Source organism: Bubalus bubalis, chromosome 5 (genome assembly GCF_019923935.1).
Source record: "Bubalus bubalis isolate 160015118507 breed Murrah chromosome 5, NDDB_SH_1, whole genome shotgun sequence".
NCBI classification, from domain to species: domain Eukaryota; kingdom Metazoa; phylum Chordata; class Mammalia; order Artiodactyla; family Bovidae; genus Bubalus; species Bubalus bubalis.
This window is the reverse complement of record NC_059161.1, coordinates 174,453-198,294: the sequence shown is the minus strand read 5'-3', so window position 1 is coordinate 198,294 and position 23,842 is coordinate 174,453. Positions and strand designations below refer to the sequence as shown.

Here is a 23,842-nt window from a genome sequence, read left to right as displayed (position 1 = left end):
AGTGCCCATCTCACTAAGAGGCTGTGAGCTCAGTTCAGAGCGCGTTGCCCTGAGGGCACGCCTGGCCCAGTGTAAGGGGTCGTGACCACAGTTCTTCTTCTGGGAGAGAAATCCACAGCTCAGACCCCAACAGGGCAGGTGGAGGGAGGCACGGCCCTTTGGAGGGAGCACTGGGGCATGTGAACACGGCCCGTGGAGGGGGACACACGTGTGTCAGTGTTATCCGTGTGACTGTGGGGGGCACACGTGTGTCAGCCCAGTGTCATCCGTGTGACTGTGGGGGACACACGTGTGTCAGCCCAGTGTCATCCGTGTGACTGTGGGGGACACACGTGTCAGTTTGGTGACGTCTGGGGTGACTGTGGGGCTGTAGGTCCTTGCCCTTGGGTAGCGCGTGGGCTGTGGCTCAGGAGACTGCCCGAGCGAGTGGGAGGGCGGGTGGAGAGGGAGGCAACTTCGGAGCCAGACGGTGGCAGAGCCCAGACGTGCCCTGCGCCAGTCACTGGCCTCTACTGACTGGACATCTTTTCAAAATGAAACATTATCAGGAAAAAACCTTCTCACATCAGAAGGCCCCACCGTGCCCCCAGGGCCGAGGAATCGGGGCCAGCCCTGACCTGAGAGCTGCCACCGTCCCCCGAGGGTGTGTGTGTTGTGGGCGGGGTGCGGGGGAGGGCCGAGACCCCCAGAACCGCCCCAGACGGGGCCAGGTCGGCGGCTGCCGGTGGGTCCCAGCCAGGGCCGCACCCGGCGGCAGGTCAGCTGTCTGCTTTGTCCAAGGAGAGCAGACAGAACAGTTGGCGTCTCAGCAGCGCCCGGAGCCCAGCCTCCTGCCCAGCTGACTCCATCATCTGCACCAGTGAGCTGGGCAGAGGCACTGCCCAGGCTCTACTCCACGCCTTGCCCGGGTCTGCAAAACTAGGGGCCTGCAGAGGAGCGCTAACAGCAAGGAGCAAAGGATGCCCGCCACCCTGGCCTCCTGCCCTCCGGCTGCGCCTAGCTCCTGAGGGCACCGCCCGCGGCGGGATAGCAGCCTCGCCTGGCTGACAAGCAATGACACCCACGGAGGGCACATGGAGGAGAGGGAGCAGAGAGCCGCCTCCCCCAGATGCGGGTGGTCCCAGCTGGCCTGCGGGTGACCGACCCAGGGAGGGGGAAGGCTCCACGGCTCCCACCACCAAATCGCTCCCCCAGGGTATTTCCCAGCCTGGCCAGACCACGGGGATCATGGTGACGGAAGGGGCAGGCTGAGACCAGGAGCGTGGGGAGCAGCGTCTTAGAAGACAGGCGTTTTCGCCATGCCCTCCTGGGGAGAAGCAGGGCCTCGGCCGGGTCTGCCTGCGTCCCGTGGACGGCACTGGCGAGCTCGGGGGCCGAGTATGACCCTAATGGTGGACATTTGTGGACTATCCACCGTACGCCGAGGACTTCACTGCAAAGTCAAGACCTGAACCTTGACTCCCAATCCGCCTCGCTTCACGGTCAAGTTCCTGCTGTGACGACACCCGTCTTCCCAGAAGGTTCTGGAGATCACGCCAGTGAGCGCGACCTGCAAGAGACGGGTCGGAGCAAGAGCCCGGGGCCACGCCCGGCACCACGTCCAGACCCTAAATGGCTGCCACACTGTTCCGCTCGGCTTACCGCTAGCCCTGCTTCATTCGGGGGTGCATCGGGGAGGCCCCTTTACCTGGGATCTCCACCAGCGGGTGGCAGTCATGCCCACCACAGATTAATCCAAAAGGAAGCCTAACAGGGCGTCCACATCAGAACCAGGCAGTTTCAGCACACCGTTGCGGGGGTTCCCAGGCCACAGAGGGGTCCCGGCCTGAGGACCCTGGGGGGAGGGTTTAGAGGTGCCCGTGATGTCTGGAAGGCAAATACGGGGCTCCAAGACATGGTTCTTTCCAGCTCTGAGTTTAATTCTACAGAAGTTGGTGTTTATTCTGTTTACAAATGGACTCTAAAATCTGGGGAGGGATGAAAAGTGGGTCAGTTTACTGTCCAGACAGGGAGGAGTAGCGTCACTGCAAGAGTGACCAGCCCGGGCTTCCGGGGAGGAAATCAGCTCAACCACTCCCCCTCACCGTCACCAGAATCACCGAGGCAGCCTCCGCCAAGCCGAGGGAAGCCCCAGGACCCATCCTGTCTGAGGTCCCAGTGAGGCTGCCACCGAGCCAGAGAAACACAGCTCATGCCGGGGTGGCCTTGTGTCTTCCCGGCCCCCGGAAGACCCAGAGTCGGTTCACGTCTGTACTTGAGTGAGCTCGTGTCTACACCTGGCTGAGCTCCTGTCTGTCTACACCTGGGTGAGCTCGTTTCTACGCCTGGGTCAGCTCATGTCTATGCCTGGGTCAGCTCGTGTCTACACCTGGGTCAGCTCGTGTCTACACCTGGGCGAGCTCCTGTCCGTCTACACCTGGGTGAGCTCATTTCTACGCCTGGGTGAGCGCGTTTCTACGCCTGGGTCAGCTCGTGTCTACACCTGGGTCAGCTCGTGTCTATGCCTGGGTCAGCTCGTGTCTACACCTGGGTGAGCTGCTGTCTACACCTGGGTGAGCTCGTGTGTACACCTGGGCTGGTCGTGTCTCTGACGTGGGGACAGTGGTTGGCACAGTGTTTTTAAGTCAGGAAGACCTGAGTCAGACGCTCCCTTCTAAGATGCTCCCTTTGGAGGTGGGGTGGGGTCCTTTAACCCCCTGATGCCTCCAAGCCCTGACCTTTCTAGTTTTTACAAAGTATTCAGATTCACAGGAGAAAGCAGGTCGGTGGGGGCGGGCAGGGAGGGGAGGAGCGTGCGAGGCAGCCGTTTCCGGAGAGGAGCCCTAGCGCTGGTGGCGGCGGCGATGCAGCAGGCATGTCCTCAGCGCCACAGAACGGCTGCTTAGAGTCATTAAGTGGTTGATTTTATGTTATATATATTGAACCACAATAAAGTTTTAACATTAAAGTATAATAACTATAAAGAAGAATATAATAAACATGCACCAGCCCACCCAACTACAAAATGTTAGCACTTGGTCAAATTTTCTTCAGTTTTTTACATAAAAGAAATGAAAGTTAAAAAAAAAATGTTTCAGAGGGATTTTTCTCAGGAACTCAAGGGAACGTCAACCCAAGAGAAGCAATCAGTGTGACGTACCAGAAAACACGACTACCTCAACTGATACAGAAAAAGTCATCTGACAGAATCCAACCCGCGTTTGATAAAAGACACTGAGAAAAGTTGGATTAGGAGGGATTTCTTCAACACGACAAACAGCATTTATGAAAAACCCACGGCAAATATTGTAATCTGTGGTAAGGACTGAAACTTCCTTCTCAGATCAGGAACAGGTCGGGGCTGCCGGCTCTCACCGCGGCCGCTCAGCTCTGCACGGCAGGTTCCAGCAGGGCGATTAGGGGAGAAGCAGAAATAAAAGCCATCTTCCCGGAAAAGGAGTACATGTATCTCTACTGTTGACACGACCCTACCTATAGAAAATCCCAAAGAATCCACACACAGAAGCCACAAGAGCGAAGAAAGAAATGTTTCAGGGGACAAGATCAGAGCCCAAAAGTCAGCGGCAATTCTGTACGCTGGCAGTGAATAATCCAAAGAAGACATTAAGAAAACAACACCACTTAAGAATGCTTTCAGAGCATCTGAGGTCTGAGCATCAGGGCAGTCTGGCGGCCTCTTGAGGTGGAAACATCTCGTTATTCATGGTCCTTGCTGGGGGAGCCTGTGTCAGCTCCTTTAATTTTTCATGCCTGTTAGCGCATCTCATTACAACCAAGGAGAGCAAATGCGCTTGATGGGGATGGACGGGCAGGAGGCATGGGCCACACCCACAGGAGGCCCAAGTAGCCTGGGTCTCTGGACCCAGGAGCCATCTGGCTCCCTTCATGTCTCAAGAGTCACAGGAAACTAGGAGCAAAATCCCAAGCCCCTTGCAGGAAACGGGGCCTGAGTCAGCCTTCCCCAGAGCAGGGAGGAGCAAAGCAGGCCCAAGAAATTGTTCTTAGGGGGGTGTTTTCCACTTGAGAAGTTGGTGGGGATTTTTTAAGTTGAAGACGGAACTAGAAGTGTTTTTAAAGATGATTTTGTGACTCAGGGCCAGAAAGATGAAGTGTTATCTCCCAGTTCCCTCTCTGTGGTCCCGAGACTCTCAGAGTTGGGGGCTGCTTCCACCATGGAGATGGTCTCCCTTCCCTTGTTTCTGCTCCTCTCTCTTGCCTACACCTGTGTGACACCTGCTAAGCTCTCTGGATGGAGACACCAGGAAGGGGGACACCAGGAAGGGAGACACCAGGAAGAGGGACACCAGGAAGGGAGACACCAGGAAGGGAGACACCAGGAAGAGGGACACCAGGAAGGGAGACACCAGGAAGAGGGACACCAGGAAGAGGGACGCTCCGATGCACACAGGTGACTGGTGACACCAGGAAGAGGGACACCAGGAAGGGAGACACCAGGAAGGGAGACACCAGGAAGAGGGACACCAGGAAGGGAGACACCAGGAAGAGGGACACCAGGAAGGGAGACACCAGGAAGAGGGACACCAGGAAGAGGGACACCAGGAAGGGAGACACCAGGAAGAGGGACACCAGGAAGGGAGACACCAGGAAGAGGGACACCAGGAAGAGGGACACCAGGAAGGGAGACACCAGGAAGGGAGACACCAGGAAGAGGGACGCTGCGATGCACACAGGTGACTGGCGACACCAGGAAGAGGGACGCTCTGATGCACACAGGTGGCTGGCTGGGAGAGAAGGTGCCCTGGACCAGCACAAGGGAGCCCTGCCTGCCTGGCTGCGTCTGCAGCCTGGCAGGGCGGCTCAGAGCCGCTCTGCTCCCTCTCAGGGGCCCCCGAGTGCCCTCTGTGGATGGGAGGGCAGGCAGGGCAGGGGCCGGCATGGGAAGAGACCCCTTTGACTCATTTTCCTAAAGGCCAAACCCATTAAGAAGTCAAAAGAACTTTAAAAGAAAAGGGAAGTGATACTGATGGAAAATGAAAACAGGAAGAGAGAAGGGTTTTAAAAGATGGACAAGAGATGTTTCTATTCCAGGCCATTCTGGGGCCAGAGCTGGGCTGACGCCAGACGCTGCCATGGGCTCAGGAGGGGGCCGGGTTTGGGAAGGGAAGGAAAACACTTACAAGGTGCCTGGTAGGTGCTGGGCCTTATAGGTGGTCAGACAGGAGCTAGCAGGAGGGCAGATAAACACACAGAGCAGAATGTGAAACCCACCCACGGGGAGCTCAGCGGGAGGGGCTGTTCCCTTTAAAACTGGGCAGCTCAGGAAACTAGAGGCTGGAGCGCAGATCAGAACGTCCTCATGTGTCCTCCCCGGGTACGACAAGAGGAACGACCCGCCCCCAGGTTATCCAGGGAGTGAGCAACACAGGCTGACACAGAACTACAAACAGATCAAAAACTTTCCCCCCAAATCCCTGCTGAAAGCCCAGACTTCTGTGCCGCTTTGTCTGGGGAGGAAACCCAGTCACTGTGATTCCTGGTCTCATTTCCAAGTTTAATCCCAAACTCACAACCCAAACTCAAAGCAGGAAGAAAAACAAAGCATGCATAAGCAGGCTGGAGTCCTCTTGCCTGACCTGAAGGGAGCCCAGGTCCTGGGACCCGCAGCTCCGCCCACTCGGGGAGGGTTCTTTGTGCGAAGGCAGCGGCCCCATTAGAAGTGAGTTGCAGCGGACACCGCGTTGGAGAACCAGACGCTCACGCGAGGCAAACCCTGGCAAACCCTCTGCTTCTGCGGCTCGAACAAGGCCGCAGGCTCCTCAGCATTGAATTTGAACGAGCCAATGGTGTCCCAACAGCTGAAACAGGAAGCCAGATAAACGGCACTGCCGCGGGAATGCGCGGCCCGGACGGGGCGCCGGCTGCGCCCCAGGATCTCTTAACAAAGTCCCCTGACTCCCCCAGGCCGAGTGAGGTTCCTCTGTTGCGCTGGGGCGAGGAGCCCGTCTGCCGGGCGGGGGTCACCCCTGCACCCCGCCCCTCCACCTCCCCTCTCGGCCTGAGCAGACCCGGCCGGCTCCTTATCCTCGCCCAGTCTCGGTGGCTATGAGCACAGAAGGGGACCACAGGGACCACACACCCTTAGGTGGGCTCTGAGTCCGGCGGCTCCGGGAAGCCATCTCAGGCGCGCGCCAAGGCCGGCCTCCGAGGACCGGCCCGAGGGCACTTCTCTGCGCATCCCGGAGCCAGGGAACGCTTCAGCCGCCAAGGTCACCTGCCCGGCTGTTCACCGCGCTCGGCTGGGATGGAAGAGGATGTCGGCAGGGTGCGTGCATGCGTGTGTGTGTGTGTGTGTGTGTGCGTGTGTGTGCCTGTGTGTGTAGTAACATAGCGCCCGGTATCTCTGATCGTAGGATCTCAACATCCTTTAAACTACACCACAAGGGAAAGAAAGACGGGGTGGGCCGGGACGCCCCCGACCAGCCGACTCCTGCACAGACGCGCAGCCCCGCGGGGACCTTCCCGGGTGCTTGTTCCAGCTTCTTTCCCGCTCCCCGCGCCCAGCCTCCCGCGGGCGCAAGACCACCTCCCGGGACTCATGCCCAGCCCCACAGGACCCCCGGCGACCGCCGGGTCCCCGCGCCGGCCACTCACCCGCGCGCCTGCGCCCCGGGGTCTGGGCTCCGTGCCGCCGCCGCGCACAGCTGCGCATCCGGACCGCGCCGCAAGAAAGTTCTCGGGCTCCCGCGCCGGGTCGGGCCCCGTGGAGTCTCGGCGTCCACGTTCCGGCCGCGGGTGGCACTAGGGCAGCCGCCGGCGCCGGGCCCATGACGCGGAGAGAGGCAGCATCCCGAACAAAGTGCGTCCCCGGCCGGGCGCGGGGCGGAGCCTGCTGACCCGCTGCCCCGGGCACACGCCGGCTGCCTCCCCGAGCCAGGGGCGGAGGCTGCGCCTCCGAGCGCCCGCTCCCCCCCGCGCTGTGCCAGTCGAACCCACAGAGGGGCGGAGGCGCAGGGGCCTTCCAGACTTTGTCATTGGAAAGCTATTCCCGTAACCCTTTCCTGCCTTCGCCTTCCGTCCCGCCTCCGCGGCCGCAGAAAGGCGGAGCTGGGTGGGGGGCAGGAAGCCTCCGCACAATCGGGCCTTTCCTAGGCTGGGGTACCCGCCGCCCCCGCCCCGTGCGCCCTCGGGCTGCGGCCGCCCCGCCGTCAGCCGTCCGGAGGCGCCGGGACAGATGGGTCGCCCCCCGCCCTTCCCCCGGGGCCCCCTTCCTTCCTCTCTGCCCCTAGGTCTGGCGTGGGACGCGGGGGGCAGAGGGGCGGGGAGACTCAAGCAGGGCCTGGCAAGTAGCTGTGCTCAGTGAAACTCCCGCCTGGACTCCATCCCACCTCCTGACCCTGGCCTCTCCCCTCTCCTTCTAGGGCCTGGGACGGGGAGGAGGGCAGGAAGAGGAAAGGAAACGAGTGGACCCTCAGACCGGCTGGAGTAGGGGCCAGGCCGTGTGCCTCCCGGGAGGCTTGCGGAGGTCAGATGGCCTCAGCTTCTGGAGCCTCTGGCCCCTGAGAAAGGCAGCTGTGGGACCAAGGAGCCAGCAGCCTGGGACCAGAGGCGGCCAGCTCCAAAGAACAGGCAGATTGACATCGTCAGGGGCCAGGTCCCTGGGAGGTCCCCGAATGTCCGCCTGCAACATCTGCTGTGGGCAGAGGGTCAGCAGAGTCCTGCCCAGCCCCGGCCAGCCAGTCACTCGGGTCACAGTGGCTGAGCACACAGAGGGTGATAAAGGCGCAGGAGGCGGTGGGCTGCCTGTGACATTGAGGAAGTTCTCAACTGATCAGAGGAAACGATTTTGATGTCTTTTTTGCCCATGAAAGGAATGAGTTGTCTGTTCTGGTGGGGAGAGGGACAGAGAGACTGTCCCAGAGGGACACAGAGGCGAGTCCTTGCCCTGAGGATGTAATGGCTGAGTGGGTGTAAAGGCAGCGTGCCCGGCTCAAGCCGTCTGCTCCTCACCAGCCATGGGAACCTGAACGGATTCTTTCTGACCGTTTTGGTTTCTTCATCTGTCAAACGGGGTAATAACAGTTGCCATCTCGTCCAGTTGTTGGGAGGATTAAGCATGATAATCTAGGTGGCACACGCAGAATAGCGCCTGGCGCTACTTGGTAAACCTTAGTTGTTACTTTGATCTCTCAGTCCTGCAAGCCTGCATCCAGTTTGGCATTCAGTGATGGGCTAACTGGCATCTCTTGCTTTTCACAGGTCCCCCGGCCTCTAAAGGGGAGCCTGGTTCTTTTAGAAGAAGCACTGTCCTGTCTCAAAGTCTCACAGGATAGACTGGCTGAGCTCCTTGCCTCTGAGGCCTGGGGACCAAGGACCACACAGCAGACCCTGAGCGGCCCTCTAGTTCACCCTGAGGATGCACTCGGGCCCCGCCCACACTGGTCTGTCAGGAAGATGCTGTTCCCAGGGTGCTGAATGGGGGAGAAGGCAAAAGCCGTGGTTTGCTAAGGATGAAGTCTCTTCCCTTGTGGGGTCAGTATTTCCCTCCCATTTGTGAGTGGCTGATCATACCAGTCCCCAGCCCTTCTCTCCATGTCCTGGTGTGGACCTTTGACGGTAAAGCACGTGGACAGGCGGGAGCAGGGAGGAGCGGACCAGGCCTGGGTTGCTGCGGGGCGGAAGCTGTGTGAGCCCAGTTGGTGGGACAGGGCCACGTGTGAGGAGCCACAGGGACCACGGATGCAGCCTCGTCTGGGTGGGAAGCGAGATCCCGCCCCGCCCAGGAGAGGCCTCTGCCAAGCGCCTGCCTTGTGAGCACTTTTCCTCCAAACCCCATGATGACTCAGTTGCTCTGAATCAAGCAAATGGATTTTCCTTAAATATGAAAATCAATAAGAAGCAAAAGCAAGGGCCTGGCTGCCGGGAGAGGAGGCTGAGGGGAGTGGAGTGGTGCCTGGTGGAGTGGCTTGCCATGAGGGAGACAGTGGGATTCAGGCTCAGCATCACCCCTCCCCCACCCCAGGAGTCCTCCAAACCCTACTGACCTCCCCGAGACTCCTTAAGCCCCACAGCTGCCCTGTCCTCTTCCTCCATCCAGCTTAGGGCTGATCTGAATCAGGGCAGGAGATTGTTAACAAGAGGATTAATGTCAATGTGACAAACGGGTTTTAAAAAGTCAGCCCAACAGCCTGTTGTCACCCCTGCAGCCTCAGAGTGGCTTGAGAGGCACTTGCAGGTCCAGCCTGATTTCCTGCGGCCCCGTCTGCCTCCTGCCCCCTGAGCCCTGAGGACTGATGCTCACTGGTGTTACGTCTGGGACCCCAGGGGTTTGCAGGGCCAGAGTGCCCACACCCAACGTGGTCCGCGAGGCCTGCTGCACCTTGTTAGGCATGCAGGGCGGTCTGCAGGGCAGGGGTGGAAGCACAGTGCGTGCCTTTATTCCTTGAGCACGGGATCAACAGCATCACAGTGACTCTCTGGCTTCCTCCTCAGAAGAACAGTGGAAAAATACCCGGCATCAGAGGACTGAGTGCACATTCAGCCAGGCCCTTGCCAGAACCTCTGTGTGCTCATCGGTGAGCAAGTGACACCGGGGGACCCCGCCCCCAGCAGGGCCTGGGTGGGTGTTCAGTGAGAGAGCGGAAGGGAAACGGTGGGTCCCACGGGCCAAGTACATACAGGAGACGCGCGGGTGTCAGACAGAAAACACGTCTGACGCCGTCCCCACACCCCAACCCCCCTGTGTGCTCCATGCTCAGACTGACCGTCCGCTAACAAGCCCTGTCCTCTCCGGCCTGACCTGTGAGGTGGGGGGCAGGTGTCACGCCCGTGGGTGGGGGCACGTGGGTGGGGGCACGTGGGTGTGGCTGGTGTGCCCTCCATGGCCACCCAGCCTCAGGCCCAGTGTCGATGGTCTGAGCTCCTGGGGTCCCGAGGGCGCCTGCGGGAAGATGCTGCTCTCCATCCCAGGATGTGAGCCATGTCCTCCGTCTGCCCAAAGATGGCTTCTCCAGATGCCGGGCGGGGAGGGCCTGCCGGGCATGCATGGGCTGGGCACGGAGGCGGTCCCCTCTCGGGCGCCCGGCTCTGGCTGGAGCCGATCTGAAACGGTTGTCACAGTCCAGGCCTCAGAGCTCTGCTGGGGCAGCCGCAGAGCTGTGCTTCCACCCCTGCCCTGCAGACCGCCCTGCACGCCTCACAGCGCTCTCATCTTCGTCTCTGTTTTACATGTGAAGAAACTGAGGCCGCGGTCTTGCCCGAGTCCTCCAGCCAGCCGGCGCTGGAGCTGGACTCGCAGGCGGGCAGCCCGGGGCTCAGCCCACGCTCCCGGCGCGTTGGCGCAGAATGAGGGGACGGGCCCCCCCGCCCCACCCCCGGCTGCAAACGCTTCCTTCTTTCTCTCTGCTCATGCAGCTTTGTGGGGTGTAGCTGACATACTGAAAGTTCACCCCGTCAGCTTGCGGGTCCGTGGCTTGTGCTCTGTCTGCAGAGGTGTTCAGCCGTGACCACACTGGGCTCTAGAACGCGTCCGCCCCCTGGACACTTCCTCTTTCAATTGCTTTAATGAGCCTCAACTCCCTTGCCTGTGACATGGAAAGAGCGGTGCCTGCCTCAGGCCTGTCTCGAGCATGAATGAGCCTCAACTCCCTTGCCTGTGACATGGAAAGAGTGGTGCCTGCCTCAGGCCTGTCTGGAGCATGAGATGGGCCTGCAAGTGGCACATGGTAACTGAGTCAGTTTTTACCATGCCAGCCCCTTAGCATCACCTTTGTGCAGATCTGGCGTGGCCTGGGAGAATGTCAGACCTCATTCTCTGCTTCAGCAGAGATGGAAACTGAGGTGCCAGGAAGTCCAGCTGCGTACCACTCAGGAACCGGAGCAAACTGAGCAGCAGGGCTGGACTAGAACTCAGGGCTCTCCGGTGGTGGTTCAGTGCATCTCACCTCCCACAGGACCCTCACCTGAGGCTCGGGGTGATGTTGCCAGCACCCCCGCTCTTTGTGGGGACCCCCTCGGAAATGCTTACCAGCAGGCACGGCCCACAGGAGTTTGCTGGTGCTGGAGGCAGAAGGCTCAGGACTCTGGCCTTGGAGCAGAGAGCGCAGTTTCGGAAAGCTGGACATGGACCAGGGACAGGGCCCTAGCTGGCGGTTGTGGCAGGAATGTCCGTGGTCGGGACAGAGGATGCGCGGACTCAGAGCACCCACAGGCTGGCCAGCTTCGTGGGCAGAAGACCTGTGTGGTCACACAGACCCCACACCGAGGAGGATCCGTGTGCACTTTAATGCTTTGCTGTTGCCATCTTCAAATTCCTAACAAGTTTTTAAACATGGGATCCCACATGTTTTTCACACAAGCCCCTGTAAATTGTGTAGTCAGTTTTGCCCATGTGACAGAGAGCAGAGCCCACGCTAGACTCTCAAGGCCTCAGTAAGACACAGCGTTTCCCCAGAACTTGCACAGGAGCTAGTAGCCTACACGACACCATTGCAGGGTCTTATTGCTCTGCATTAAGAGAAATAAAATTTGCAAAACAGTTTGCACACTGTGATCCAAGTTATGGCAAAAGATGCCACACAAAACCATGTATTTCTATGAGCACTATACTAATACCTGTATGAAACGTTTTCAGAGAGCTCTGGAAAGTCTCCAAACTGCAGCAGTTGTTCCTGCTGGAAGAGAGTCACCCAGGGGCTTATTAATTCTTCCTGTATGTGTGTGTTGCTGGGGTTGTTTTTACAAGGAGAGCGTATCCAGGTATTACTTACGTGATGACGAGTAAGGTGGTAAGATGCCCTTAATATATCAGTAATTATTCTTAACACATTAAGACGTGTCTTGGCATTCCCTGGCAGACCAGTAGTTAGAACTCCATGGTCTCACTGCCAGGGGCCTGGGTTCAGTCCCTGGTCAGGGAACTGAGGTCCCACAAGTCACACAATGAGGCCAGAACACAAGTGTCTTAAGAGGGAAGAGAAGGAGCACCGAGGTGTGCGGAAGGCAGAGGATGGAAAGATTCAGATGCATCAGGGCTGCGGGAGGGGGCTGGACGGGAGGAGGCGGGAGCTGGCTTGGGAGCTGTCACCCACAGGGTGGGCTGGCCGTGGCCCCTGAGGATTTGGAGGCCACGGGGACCCCTCTGGTGCCAGGGGCAGCGATAGGGTGTGTTGGGGCGTGAGTTGCCAAATGAACCTGGTGATGACTTTGTAGAGGTGACTCTGGCTATGTTGAGCAGAGGTGGAGGGTGGGGGCAGGAGGGAATTCGCTCCCCAGGAAGAGGGGATGGGCCCCAGGGTGGGATGTACCCAGAAACGGGAGGGTTCAGGCCCGTCCCCTAGGGAGAGAGCACAAGCTGTGCAGTCGTGTGTGTGTGTGTGTGTGTGTGTGTGTTGGTCACTCAATCATGTCTGACTCTTTGCAGCCACATGGACTGCAGTCCACCAGGCTCCTCTGTCCTTGGGGTTCTCCAGGCAAGAATTCTGGAGTGGGGTTCTCCAGGCAAGAATTCATGCCCTTCTTCAGAGGATCTTCCCGATTCAGGGATCGAACCCAGGTCTCCTGCTCTGCAGGCAGATTCTTCGTTGTCTGAGCTGCCAGGGAAGCCCCATGGAGTCAACAGCTGCAGTCAGGTCACTGCATCCTGATTGTATGAAGTGACCACGACCGGCATCTGTCCCCTGGGAGACAGCGGCTCTTGACAATACACACATGGCAGGGTTGTTGGGCAGATTTGATGAGATGATGTTGGTGAGACATTGGACCCAGCACCTGGCTCACACCAGGAGCCCCGAATATCCCCCTGCCCTTTATCTGCCTGCAGTTTGAAGCACGGATATGATGAGAGGTCATGTGCATGTATGGAGAGCCTTCTTTCCAGGACTTCCCTGCAGGAGCTGCATCCAGCCCGCAGAGGCTGGGCCAAGCCGCCCTCCCCTGCCAGGGAGGAGGCAGCAATCGCTGCAGCCAGAGGGCTGGGCAGAGATGGGAGGACAGGGCTCCGGCCCCGGGGCTGCAGGGGGGTCCCTCCCTGGGGTGCCGGGAGAAGGGTCTCTATGAGTGCTGACCCTGGTCCCCCACATTTGGGGCATCCCCCCGGCTTGGGGTGGCGTGTGTGCTTGCTGGTGGCTGCGGCTGCCCCTCCCTGGTTACAGACGTGGCCTGCGGCAGCCGGAATGCCCACTGGCCCGCACCTGCCGCCCGGGTCAGCTGCTCTTCTCCTGGGAGGGCAGGCCAGCGTCTTCCTCTGCAGGCGAGGAGGCACGGCGTCTGCCTGTCCAGCGTGTGGAGGCTGCCTGGAGGGGGCTGGGCCTGCATCTAGCACAGACTGAGCCTGCGTCCAGCCCTGCAGCTGTCCCATGGGGGCTTCTGGTTCTCTGCCCACTCCCACCCCGGTGTGGGGAGGCCAGGGGTCATCCTGGAGGCAGGGGCAGGCTGGAGCAGCAGTGTGGGGTGGGGCAGAGGCCACCGGAGCCGGGAGAGAGCGGGCCGTGGGGGTGGGTTGGGGGGTGAGTCTGCAAACAAGGGATGAGCTGGCTGCGTGGCTCGTCTGCAGAGACCTCTGCAGGGGGTGCCGGGCGGAGGGCCCCCTTTCCAGCTGAGGGGGCGGGGTGGAGCTCGGTGGCTTCCTGAGACTCCTTGGAGAGCCGGGTACCCACCCAGCCAGGAACTCGAGGTCCCTGGGAAAACCTCAACAGGGTGTTCTCTCTCTCCTCCTCCTCCTCTCTCTCTCTCTCTCTCTCTCTCTCACACACACACACACAGACACACACACACACACACACACACACATGCATGGCATCGCATGTGTCAATCCACGTGAAAACGTCCTAGAAGAGAACTGGGCGGTGAATCAGCGGGGCCACCATCTGGATCACACACCCACCAGGGAGGGGAGCCTCGAGCTGGCGAGGTCCCCACAGGAAGCTCCCCGTCAACCCCAACCCGCTGGGACCCACAGCCAGGGAGGCGGTGGCCCCAGCTGGCTGTGGGACGCTGCTGACCCCTGCCGGCCGCCGGACCCGAGTGTGGGCCCGGCCAGGCGTCTAGGAGGGGTGGGAAGAGACAGCCCGGCTCAGGACCCTCTGGGTTCCTCGAATGAGGCCAAGGAGGAATCAGAATAAAACCCAGACTGAGCTTCTGGGAGGAGGGCTGCTGGCGTGTCCTCCAGCCTCCATGGCCTGGTCAGCTCCCAGCTGCCCAAGAAACCATCAGCAACACTCCACCAGCCAAGTTCAGCTACTTAACCGGAAAGAAAAGGAAAAATTGAACTTTGAGAAAGAGTCTCTGTGGGTCTGCTGCGTCCCCTGAACCTGGGCTGACATGGGGTGATTAAGGCTGTGCTCTCCTCTTCCATGAGAGGGTTTCATGTTACATTTTGGAAAACCACTACCAAGAAAGCTGACATCTGGAGAATCTGCCTGTGGTTAGATGTTTAAAAATCATTTTGTGTACCCTAGGGATGCAATTTCCAGGATCTTTACTGGAATGTTCCCAGGGATCAAAGAAGCACCAGACTCCAATAGTTCCAACAGAGTTATGGTGGAAGCCACCAGGAGAAGTGAGGTCACGCCTCCTTGACTCCCTTCTTCTACCCCGCCCCCACCCTCGCACAGATCAGACCTCCCTCCGCTGCACAGCTAGCCTCCTCAGGGTGCACACTCCCCCAGCCACTGCCATCACCAGCGGGTCTGCTCTGCACGTGCCACTGAGCCGCCCCTGCGAAGCGATCGTGGCCTCCTGGGAGCTGAGTCTTGTGTATGCTGCCCAGCTCTCATTCTGCTTGACTGCTATTGCATCTGATGTCTTAACACCACTTGCCATTTATTTATTTACAATTTTATATGAAATATTTTAGACATGCTAAAGGTACGGAAAATAATACAGCAAGCATACCTGTTGCATTCATCAGAGTTCTGCACACAAACAGAACCGACAGGATATCCATTCACTCATTATTCATTTACTGATCGCAAAGAGCCTGCTCAGGCAGTTATGACAGCTGACTCGTAAAAGGGGGCTGGCGGCCTGCAGACCTAGGGCAACCAATGGTTTACTTCCAGTCTGAGTCTCAAGGCCTGAGAACCAGGCAAGCTTCTGGTGTAGTTCTAGTCGGAAGACCACCAGGCTTGATGACCTGGGAGAAGCTGATGTCCCAGTTTGAAGGCAGTGAGACAAGAGGGAGGCTCTCTTATGCAAGGGAGGGTCAGCCAGAGGCCGAGAGGAACAACCCCATGTCCAAGGAGTGGCGGCTGCGCGAAGGCAGGAGGGCCGAGAGGAGCTACTCCACGTTCAAGGTCAGGAGGGGTGGCCCTGAAGAGATACCCCTCGTCCAAGGGAGGGAGCAGCAGCTGCCCTTTGCTGGAGCAGCCATGAAGAGAAATCCCATGTCCAAGGTAAGAGAAACTCAAGTGAGATGGTAGGTATGAGAGGGCATCAGAGGGCAGACACACTGAAACCAGAATGACAGAAAACTAGCCAATCTGATCACACAGACCACAGCCTTGTCTAACTCAATGAAACTAAGCCATGCCGTGTGGGGCCACCCAAGACACATGGGTCATGGTGGAGAGGTCTGACAGAATGTGGTCCACTGGAGAAGGGAATGGCAAACCACTTCAGTATTCTTGCCTTGAGAACCCCATGAACAGTATGAAAAGGCAAAATGATAGGATACTGAAAGAGGGACTCCCCAGGTCAGTAGGTGCCCAATATGCTACTGGAGATCAGTGGAGAAATAACTCCAGAAAGAATGACGGGATGGAGCCAAAGCAAAAACAATACCCAGTTGTGGATGTGACTGGTGATAGAAGCAAGGTCTGATGCTGTAAAGAGCAATATTGCATAGGAACCTGGAATGTCAGGTCCATGAATCAAGGCAAATTGGAAGTGGTCAAACAGGAGATGGCAAGAGTCAACGTCAACATTCTAGGAATCAGCGAACTAAGATGGACTGGAATGGGTGAATTTAGCTCAGATGACCATTATATCTACTACTGTGGGCAGGAATCCCTCAGAAGAAATGAAGTAGCCATCGTAGTCAACAAAAGAGTCCGAAATGCAGTACTTGGATGCAATCTCAAAAACGACAGAATGATCTCTGTTCGTTTCCAAGCCAAACCATTCACTATCGTGGTGATCCAAGCCTATGTCCCAACCAGTAACGCTGAAGAAGCTGAAGTTGAATGGTTCTATGAAGACCTACAAAGACCTTTTAGAACTAACACCCAAAAAAGATGTCCTTTTCATTATAGGGGACTGGAATGCAAAAGTAGAAAGTCAAGAAACACCTGGAGTAACAGGCAAATTTGACCTTGGAATACAGAATGAAGCAGGGCAAAGACTAATAGAGTTTTGCCAAGAGAATGCACTGGTCATAGCAAACACCTTCTTCCAACAACACAAGAGAAGATTCTACACATGGACATCACCAGATGGCCAACACTGAAATCAGGTTGATTATATTCTTTGCAGCCAAAGATGGAGAAGCTCTATACAGTCAGCAAAAACAAGACCAGGAGCTGACTGTGGCTCAGATCATGAGCTCCTTATTGCCAAATTCAGACTTAAATTGAAGAAAGTAGGGAAAACCACTAGACCATTCAGGTATGACCTAAATCAAATCCCTTATGATTATACAGTGGAAGTGAGAAATAGATTTAAGGGGCTAGATCTGATAGACAGAGTGCCTGATGAACTATGGACAGAGGTTCATGACATTGTACAGGAGACAGGGATCAAGACCATCCCCATGGAAAAGAAATGCAACAAAGCAAAATGGCTGCCTGAGGAGGACTTACAAATAGCTGTGAAAAGAAGAGAAATGAAAAGCAATGGAGAAAAGGAAAGATATTCCCATTTGAATGCAGATTTCCAAAGAATACCAAGGAGAGATAAGAAAGCCTTCCTCAGCGATCAATGGAAAGAAATAGAGGAAAACAACATAATGGGAAAGACTAGAGATCTCAAATTAGAGATACCAAGGGAACATTTCATGCAAAGATGGGCTCAATAAAGGACAGAAATGGTATGGACCTAACAGAAGCAGAAGATACTAAGAAGAGGTGGCAAGAATACACAGAAAAACTATACAAAAAAGATCTTCACAACCCAGATAATCACGATGGTGTGTGATCACTCACCTAGAGCCAGACATCCTGGAATATGAAGTCAAGTGGGCCTTAGAAAGCATCACTAAGAACAAAGCTAGTGGAAGTGATGGAATTCCAGTTGAGCTGTTTCAAATCCTGAAAGATGATGCTGTGAAAGTGCTGCACTCAATATGCCAGCAAATTTGGAAAACATGTGGATCACAATAAACTGTGGAAAATTCTGAAAGAGATGGGAATACCAGACCACCTGACTGCCTCTTGAGAAATCTGTATGCAGGTCAGGAAGAAACAGTTAGAACTGGACATGGAACAACAGACTGGTTCCAAATAGGAAAAGGAGTATGTCAAGGCTGTATATTGTCACCCTGCTTAATTTAACTTATATGCAGAGTACATCATGAGAAATGCTGGGCTGGATGAAGCACAAGCTGGAATCAAGATTGCCAGGAAAAATATCAATAACCTCAGATATGCAGATGATACCATCCTTATGGCAGAAAGTGAAGAGGGACTAAAAAGCCTCTTGATGAAAGTGAAAGAGGAGAATGAAAAAGTTGGCTTAAAGTTCAACATTCAGAAAACTAAGATCATGGCATCTGGTCCCATCATTTCATGGGAAATAGATGGGGAAACAGTGTCAGACTTTATTTTTCTGGGCTCCAAAATCACTGCAGATGGTGATTGCAGCCATGAAATTAAAAGACGCTTACTCCTTGCAAGGAAAGTTATGACCGACCTAGATAGCATATTAGAAAGCAGAGATATTATTTTGCCAACAAAGGTCCGTCTAGTCAAGGCTATGGTTTTTCCAGTGGTCATGTGTGGATGTGAGAGTTGGACTGTGAAGAAAGCTGAGCACTGAAGATGATGCTTTTGAACTGTGGTGTTGGAGAGGACTCCTGCGAGTCCTTGGACTGCAAGGAGATACAACCAGTCTATCCTAAAGGAGACCAGTCCTGGGTGTTCATTGGAAGGACTGATGCTGAGGCTGAAACTCCAATACTTTGGCCACCTCATGCGAAGAGTTGACTGATTGGAAAAGACGCTGATGCTGGGAGGGATTGGGGGCAGGAGGAGATGGGGACGACAGAGGATGAGATGGCTGGATGGCATCACCAACTCAATGGACATGAGTTTGGGTGAACTCCGGGTGTTGGTGATGGACAGGGAGGCCTGGCGTGCTGTGATTCATGGGGTGGCAAAGAGTTGGACACGACTGAGTGACTGAACTGAACTGAGCCTTGACTGAACGGAAGAGGCCCACCCACATTAGGGAGGGCAATTTGGTTGACTCAGTCTACTAATCTAAATGTTAATCTCATCGAAAAACACCCAGAGGGCCTCCCCCAGAGCAGTTCTGTCCCCAAAGAGGGAAGTGGTTCAGTGATTAAGTCTCCTTGCTTCCACTGCAGGTTGATCCTGGTTAGGGAACCAAGCTGTTGCATGCTGGGAGGTACAGCCAAAAAGTAATGAGAATTATTGAAAACAGAAGCATCCAGAATAATTTTGGCCAAGTACCTGGGCCCAGTCACGTCAACACATAAATTCTAATGACCACAACTGTAAGCACCGTCCAGTGTAAGAAATAAAGCAACTCAAGAACACAGTTTGAGCTCCCCCGGCTCTGCTGGTTTCTCTCTTCCCACTGCTGCTGCTACGTCACTTCAGTCGTGTCCAACTCTGTGCGACCCCATAGATGGCAGCCCACCAGGCTCCCCCGTCCCTGGGATTCTCCAGGCAAGAACACTGGAGTGGGTTGCCATTTCCTTCTCCAATTCTCTTCCCACAGAGGGCCGCTAGTCTGCACTTAGCCTTAACTCTTCCTGTGCCTGTCTTCACACTTTTACCACGGTACATGCTATGCACGCATACACTATTTTAACTCTGGACGAGTCATGGATGTTTCCAGAAGTCCCCTGGCTCTCCTGGACTGACCAGATCAGGTGTGACTAGGAAACCAGCAGAGATATTTATTATTATTATTATTATGTTAATATTATTTAAATAATAATATATTTTATTATTATTTAACTCTGTTCTTCCCTCCTTTTTTTCCTTTTCTTCATTCCTTTATTCACTTAACTCTGATAGGATACTTACCCAGGCGTCGTGCACGCAGAATTTGACCAAGACACAATTCCGTCCCCAAAGAGGGCTGCTCCTGCTCTGTGTGACACCCGCAGGGGGCTTCTGAGTGATCGCAGTCTCACCTCTCTCCATGCGCCTGCTGCTTGCTTCCTGCTGAGCCAGCTGCTCACAGGGCCCCGGCCGGGCCGAGGCTCCGGCCCTTCTTGGCCACTCGCTGTGGCGACACCGCCCAGTTCTTCCCTCTGAGAGTCCATCTCGGCAGAATCTCACCCACAGGTCCCCCCAGAGACCACTATTCCCTTGCCTTGGTGGACAGCTGGGCACGGGCACAGCCCCCTGGGGACCCCTGGGAGTGCAGCCTGCAATGGTCCTTTTTGGAGGCTCCTCTGCAGTGAAATGGTTTGGCCAGTCTTAGTGAGGATGGCTGAGTGGATACTTTTTTCTTTCTTTTTTAAGAGCTGTTTTTTAAAACAATTTTTATTTATCTACTTACGGATGCGCTGGGTCTTCGCTGCTGCTCTTTGAGGTGTGTCAGGTGTCTCGTGGAGCTGGCTGCCCTTGTGGAGCCTGGCCTCCAGGAGCTTGGGCTTCGGGCTTCCGGGGTTGTACTTCCAGGCTTTGAGCACAGGCTCAGTCGTTACGGCACTCAGGCTTAGCTGCCCTGAAGCATGTGGAATCTTCCCAGACCAGGGGTCGAACCCATGTCTCCTGCGTCGGCGGGCGGATTCTTAACCACTGAGCCACCAGGAAAATCCTCGGTGGATACCTCTAAACCCTCGTTTCCTCTTAGCAACACCCCATGTATAAAAACTGATTTCTTCCCCAGGAAATGCGTCCCTGAAGACAGTTACTGAAGGGACCCACCTGGAGTAACCTACCTGCCTCTGGAAATGGTCTTTTCCCGAAAGAGCTGCAACAGTATTTCTCAGCCCCCCACATGCTCTTCTAGAACCTCCCCATGTGCACAGAAAGAGGGTGCGGTCTGTGTCCACTTCCCCTGAAGCTGGCTCGGGCTCCATGACCCCAGCAGAGCTCAGGGAGGTACTGCTCTGCGCCTCCTGAGGCTGGTTTGCAAAAGACCAGGCACTCCCTCCTGGCACGCTTGTCCTTGCGGCCTAGCCCAGGGAGCTTGCTTGTGGGGCTCCCGCTAAGAGTCCCAGCCACCAGCCGCCGCTAGCCCCGTCGGCGAGGAAGTCCTGTGAGAACTCTGGCCAGCCGTCATCACTAGACAACTCTGGTCATCTCCGTGACAACTGTCTTGCATCACTCGTGTGGTCTGAGCAGGAACTATCCTGCTGAACCCATAACCCCAGAAAAATGGAGTGAGAAACGTGGAGAGAAAGATGAGTGTCTGCTGTGGGTCTAAGCCACTGGGCTTGGGGGCGGCTCCTTTTGCAGCCGTGGGCAGGCGGGAGTCCGTCGTTTCCACATGGCCCTGCGCGTCCCTCCTGAGACCCTGCTATTCTGCACTGTCCGCCCTGCACCCACCTGTCGGGGGAAGGCGGGCTTGGCACACCGTGGGAGCTGCTGGGAGGATGGGGCTCCTGGGCCTAACAAGCTTCCACTACTCCAAAGGCCTTCTCTCCCACCAAGGGCCCAGGGCTTTGGGTTTCTCTGCTAGGAACCCAGGGTGTCTCAAGCGAGAGTCGTAAGAATTTAAGTATCAAATGATCCCGGTGAAAAAAGGATGAAGGGCGCTGAGACCCCGAGGCCCCTGAGGTTGTGATTCACAAGCTCACCAGAAGGGGGCAGCCGTGCTCACAGTTCTTGTGCAAATGGAAACTTTTCGGTGCTGGAGTTCCTAAAACATAAAATACCTAAACACAAGGCGCATGTGAGTTACAAAGGAGACGGAGCCACAGCCTGCCTTTGCGGCTGTCCGACAGCAGAGTAAACGCTCTCTTTGGATCGTCTGATCCTTTCTTCCGCCTGAGCCTCACTGATCAACCCTGATGGATCAGAGGCCGTGGAGCTCTTGCCTAAAACCGCTCACCCCTCTGCTGGCTGGCCAGGCGATCATGCTTGGAGGGTCTTGGACAGGAGAACCGGAAAAAAGTATTAGAGCGAGAGGGAACCAGAGGGGCTAGGAGCAGAGGAGGCAGGAGGGGGCCCTCCAGGCCTCGCTGCTCCCCGGCTGCCGTCCGGCCCCCTCTCCCCTCTGCGCCCTCATTCCCCGCCCACAGCAGCCGTGAGCCCCGCCCCTGGGTGAGCTCAGGAGGGGAAGTGGCCTCACGTGGCCTTCGGATGGGGGCGGGAAAGGAGAAGAGGTCACTTAAAAGTCATTCTGCGAATTTCATAACATCCCCGAGCAGCAAACCGGGGCCTCTTGAGTCCCCTTCCAAGCTCCCTGGAATATTCGTGTGGTTCACGGTTTAAGGGGCTTGAAGAAGGAAACACATTTCCCCGTAAATGCCCCTGTAGGGCCCTTGTTTCTCTCCAGGTGGATGTGCCCCCATCTTGCTTCCAAACATTTTCTGCTCCTGACATTTACACGTGAACTTTCCTGCCCTTTCTTTTGCGTTTTGGCCGTCAGGCTCATTTCTCTTGCAGATCCCGCGGGGCTCTCAGGAAACACGAAGACAGCGACAGGTCAGGAACGTGGGCCCATCTGTCCGCCTGGTGCCACAGCCTCAGCACTGCAGAGCTGGGTCCAGGTGGATCCAGGGAGATCCCGGCGGATCCAGGCAGATTCAGGTGGATCTGGGGAGATCCAGGGCTGGGAAGGACCTTAGAGCCGCCCCTAAGCCCCACACAGGGCCCATCACAGCCCAGGGTCCTCAGAGGCCTACAGGACATACTTTCCAAGAGATGATTTCTCTTATCATAAATCATTCTCAACAATATCTTTCAATTAAACACAGGTGTTTGTGAAAGAGAATGCAAATTTTAAACAATTTTTTACCGTAAAACTGAAGACCTCAGGGCCCTGGGGTGGCCGATCCCGCCCACGTTCTGGGCACTCAGGATGGGCACATCCCTCTGTGCTGGCAGGACCACCAGGTGGGAGCCTTTGATGGCTCAGAGCTGGTCCCAGCCTTCACCTCACACACGAGGAAAACCAGGGCCTGGATCACAGCCACATGGTCAGTGAGCTGATCAATGCCCGCGGTCACTTACATGCCAAAGAGGGGGGGAATATAGTCCCACAATCTTCAGGCCCTGGGGAGCCCAGTGGGGGAGCCGCTGGAAAGGGCCCAGCGGGCACTGGTGCAGTCGGTGGTGGCATCAGTCACTCCCAGTTTTATTGGGTTGTGACTGACACACAGCTCGGGGTTAGGTTAAGGCGAGCAGCACCACGGTCTGACGCACACATCCTGAAATGATGATCACAATGGCTTGGTGAGCCTCCCTCACCTCATACAGATACTGCATTGAAGAAATGTAAGGAACATTTTCCTTGTGATGAGAACTCTTGGGGTTTACCTTAGCGACTTTCGTATGCGCCATGCAGCAGTGTTAATCGCTGTGCTGCACATTCATCCCTGACCTGTTCTCTTATCACCGGAAGTTTGTACCATCTGATTGCCTTCATCCAATTCTCCCTGCCTCTTGTAAGCACAAATCTGGTCTCAGTTTTTTTTTTTTTTTTTTAATATTCATTTATTTATTTAGGCTGTGTCAGGTCTTCATTTATGGCAAACGAGATCTTTAGTTGCAACATGCTAACTCTTAGCTGTGGCGTGTGGGGTCTAGTTCCCCAACCAAGGATTGAACCTAGGACCTCAGCAGCGAGGCCTAGGAGACCTGACCGCTGGACCGCCAGGGAAGTCCCAATGTCATTATTTTAAATCCTTGATGACGGAGCTGAGACTCACAATACAGGTTCAGCCCTGGCTCCTTCGGAGCGTCAGAGCCCTGGTCATCCGCAGGCCTTGCTCTCTCAGGTCCCTCTTGGCCGTGAAGTGGCTGTGCCTGCCCTGGGCCTGTGGTCATCACATTCATCTGCGTCTGTCCTCCTCGACCCCTCACTCCCCGTGTGCCCGGGCAGCTCCCAGCAGACGCTCGGCCCTGTGAGGATTCACTTTCTCACTGACCCTGTGGTCTCTCCCCAGAGAAGGGTTAAGTGCAGTGCGTCACTGCCCAGCCTGGGGCTGTCCTGCTGCCTCAGCTCTCTGTGAACCAGCATCACTCCCCGCTCTCAGCAGCCATCCCAGGGGCAGGACTCAGCACACAGCACCCCCCATTTACGAGGCTCTCCAAGAGCCTGCAGGAGAATCCAGGTGTGCTGGCCTTTCCCCAGACCTGCCCTAAGGCAGCTTCCCAGCACAGGTTGACTGTCCTCACTGGGGAAGTCCTCCAGCAGCTTCCCCACCCAGGCAGGACAAACCCAGACCAAAGAAGGAAAGGCCCTTCTGTAAAATCCTGCAAGACTCCAAAGCTGCGCTCCTCGGGATGGGGGAGCCGAAGGGAGGCAGGATGCTCCTGAGAGACAGGCGCGTCTGGGCAGTGGGCCCACGGGCTCTGATGCCGCTGCTCTGCAGGGCAACACGCCTGTTGCATTGCACACTCGGTGTGGGGTGACCAGCAGTCTCCCTGGGTTTTTCTCCTACATCGAGGTTGGGTCAGATGAGAAGGGCCTGATTTGCAAGAAATCCTGGTGGGGTCAGTGCTCCCAATCTTGGGAGGGCCCTGTTTGTACAGAGGGCCCGGCCCAGGGAAAGATGTTCTTAGGGTAGAAAGTAAGAAAA

At 56.1% G+C, this 23,842-nt stretch overlaps 1 protein-coding gene across 6 annotated transcripts in view; it reads right to left on the bottom strand.

Annotated features, from left to right (window-relative positions):
- Positions 1 to 7,011, bottom strand: part of NAV1 (neuron navigator 1) — a 191,854-nt gene extending 184,843 nt beyond the window's left edge. For 2 of the 6 annotated variants that reach the window (XM_025285236.3, XM_044942574.2), the window contains exon 1: positions 6,613 to 6,984. The gene's annotated coding sequence lies outside the window, so the exon portion shown is untranslated. Of the gene's footprint in view, positions 1 to 6,612 lie in introns of all 6 variants that reach the window. The other 4 variants (XM_044942575.2, XM_044942576.2, XM_044942578.2 and 1 more) reach the window with 3 other exon arrangements.
- Positions 7,012 to 23,842: the final 16,831 nt, after the last annotated feature.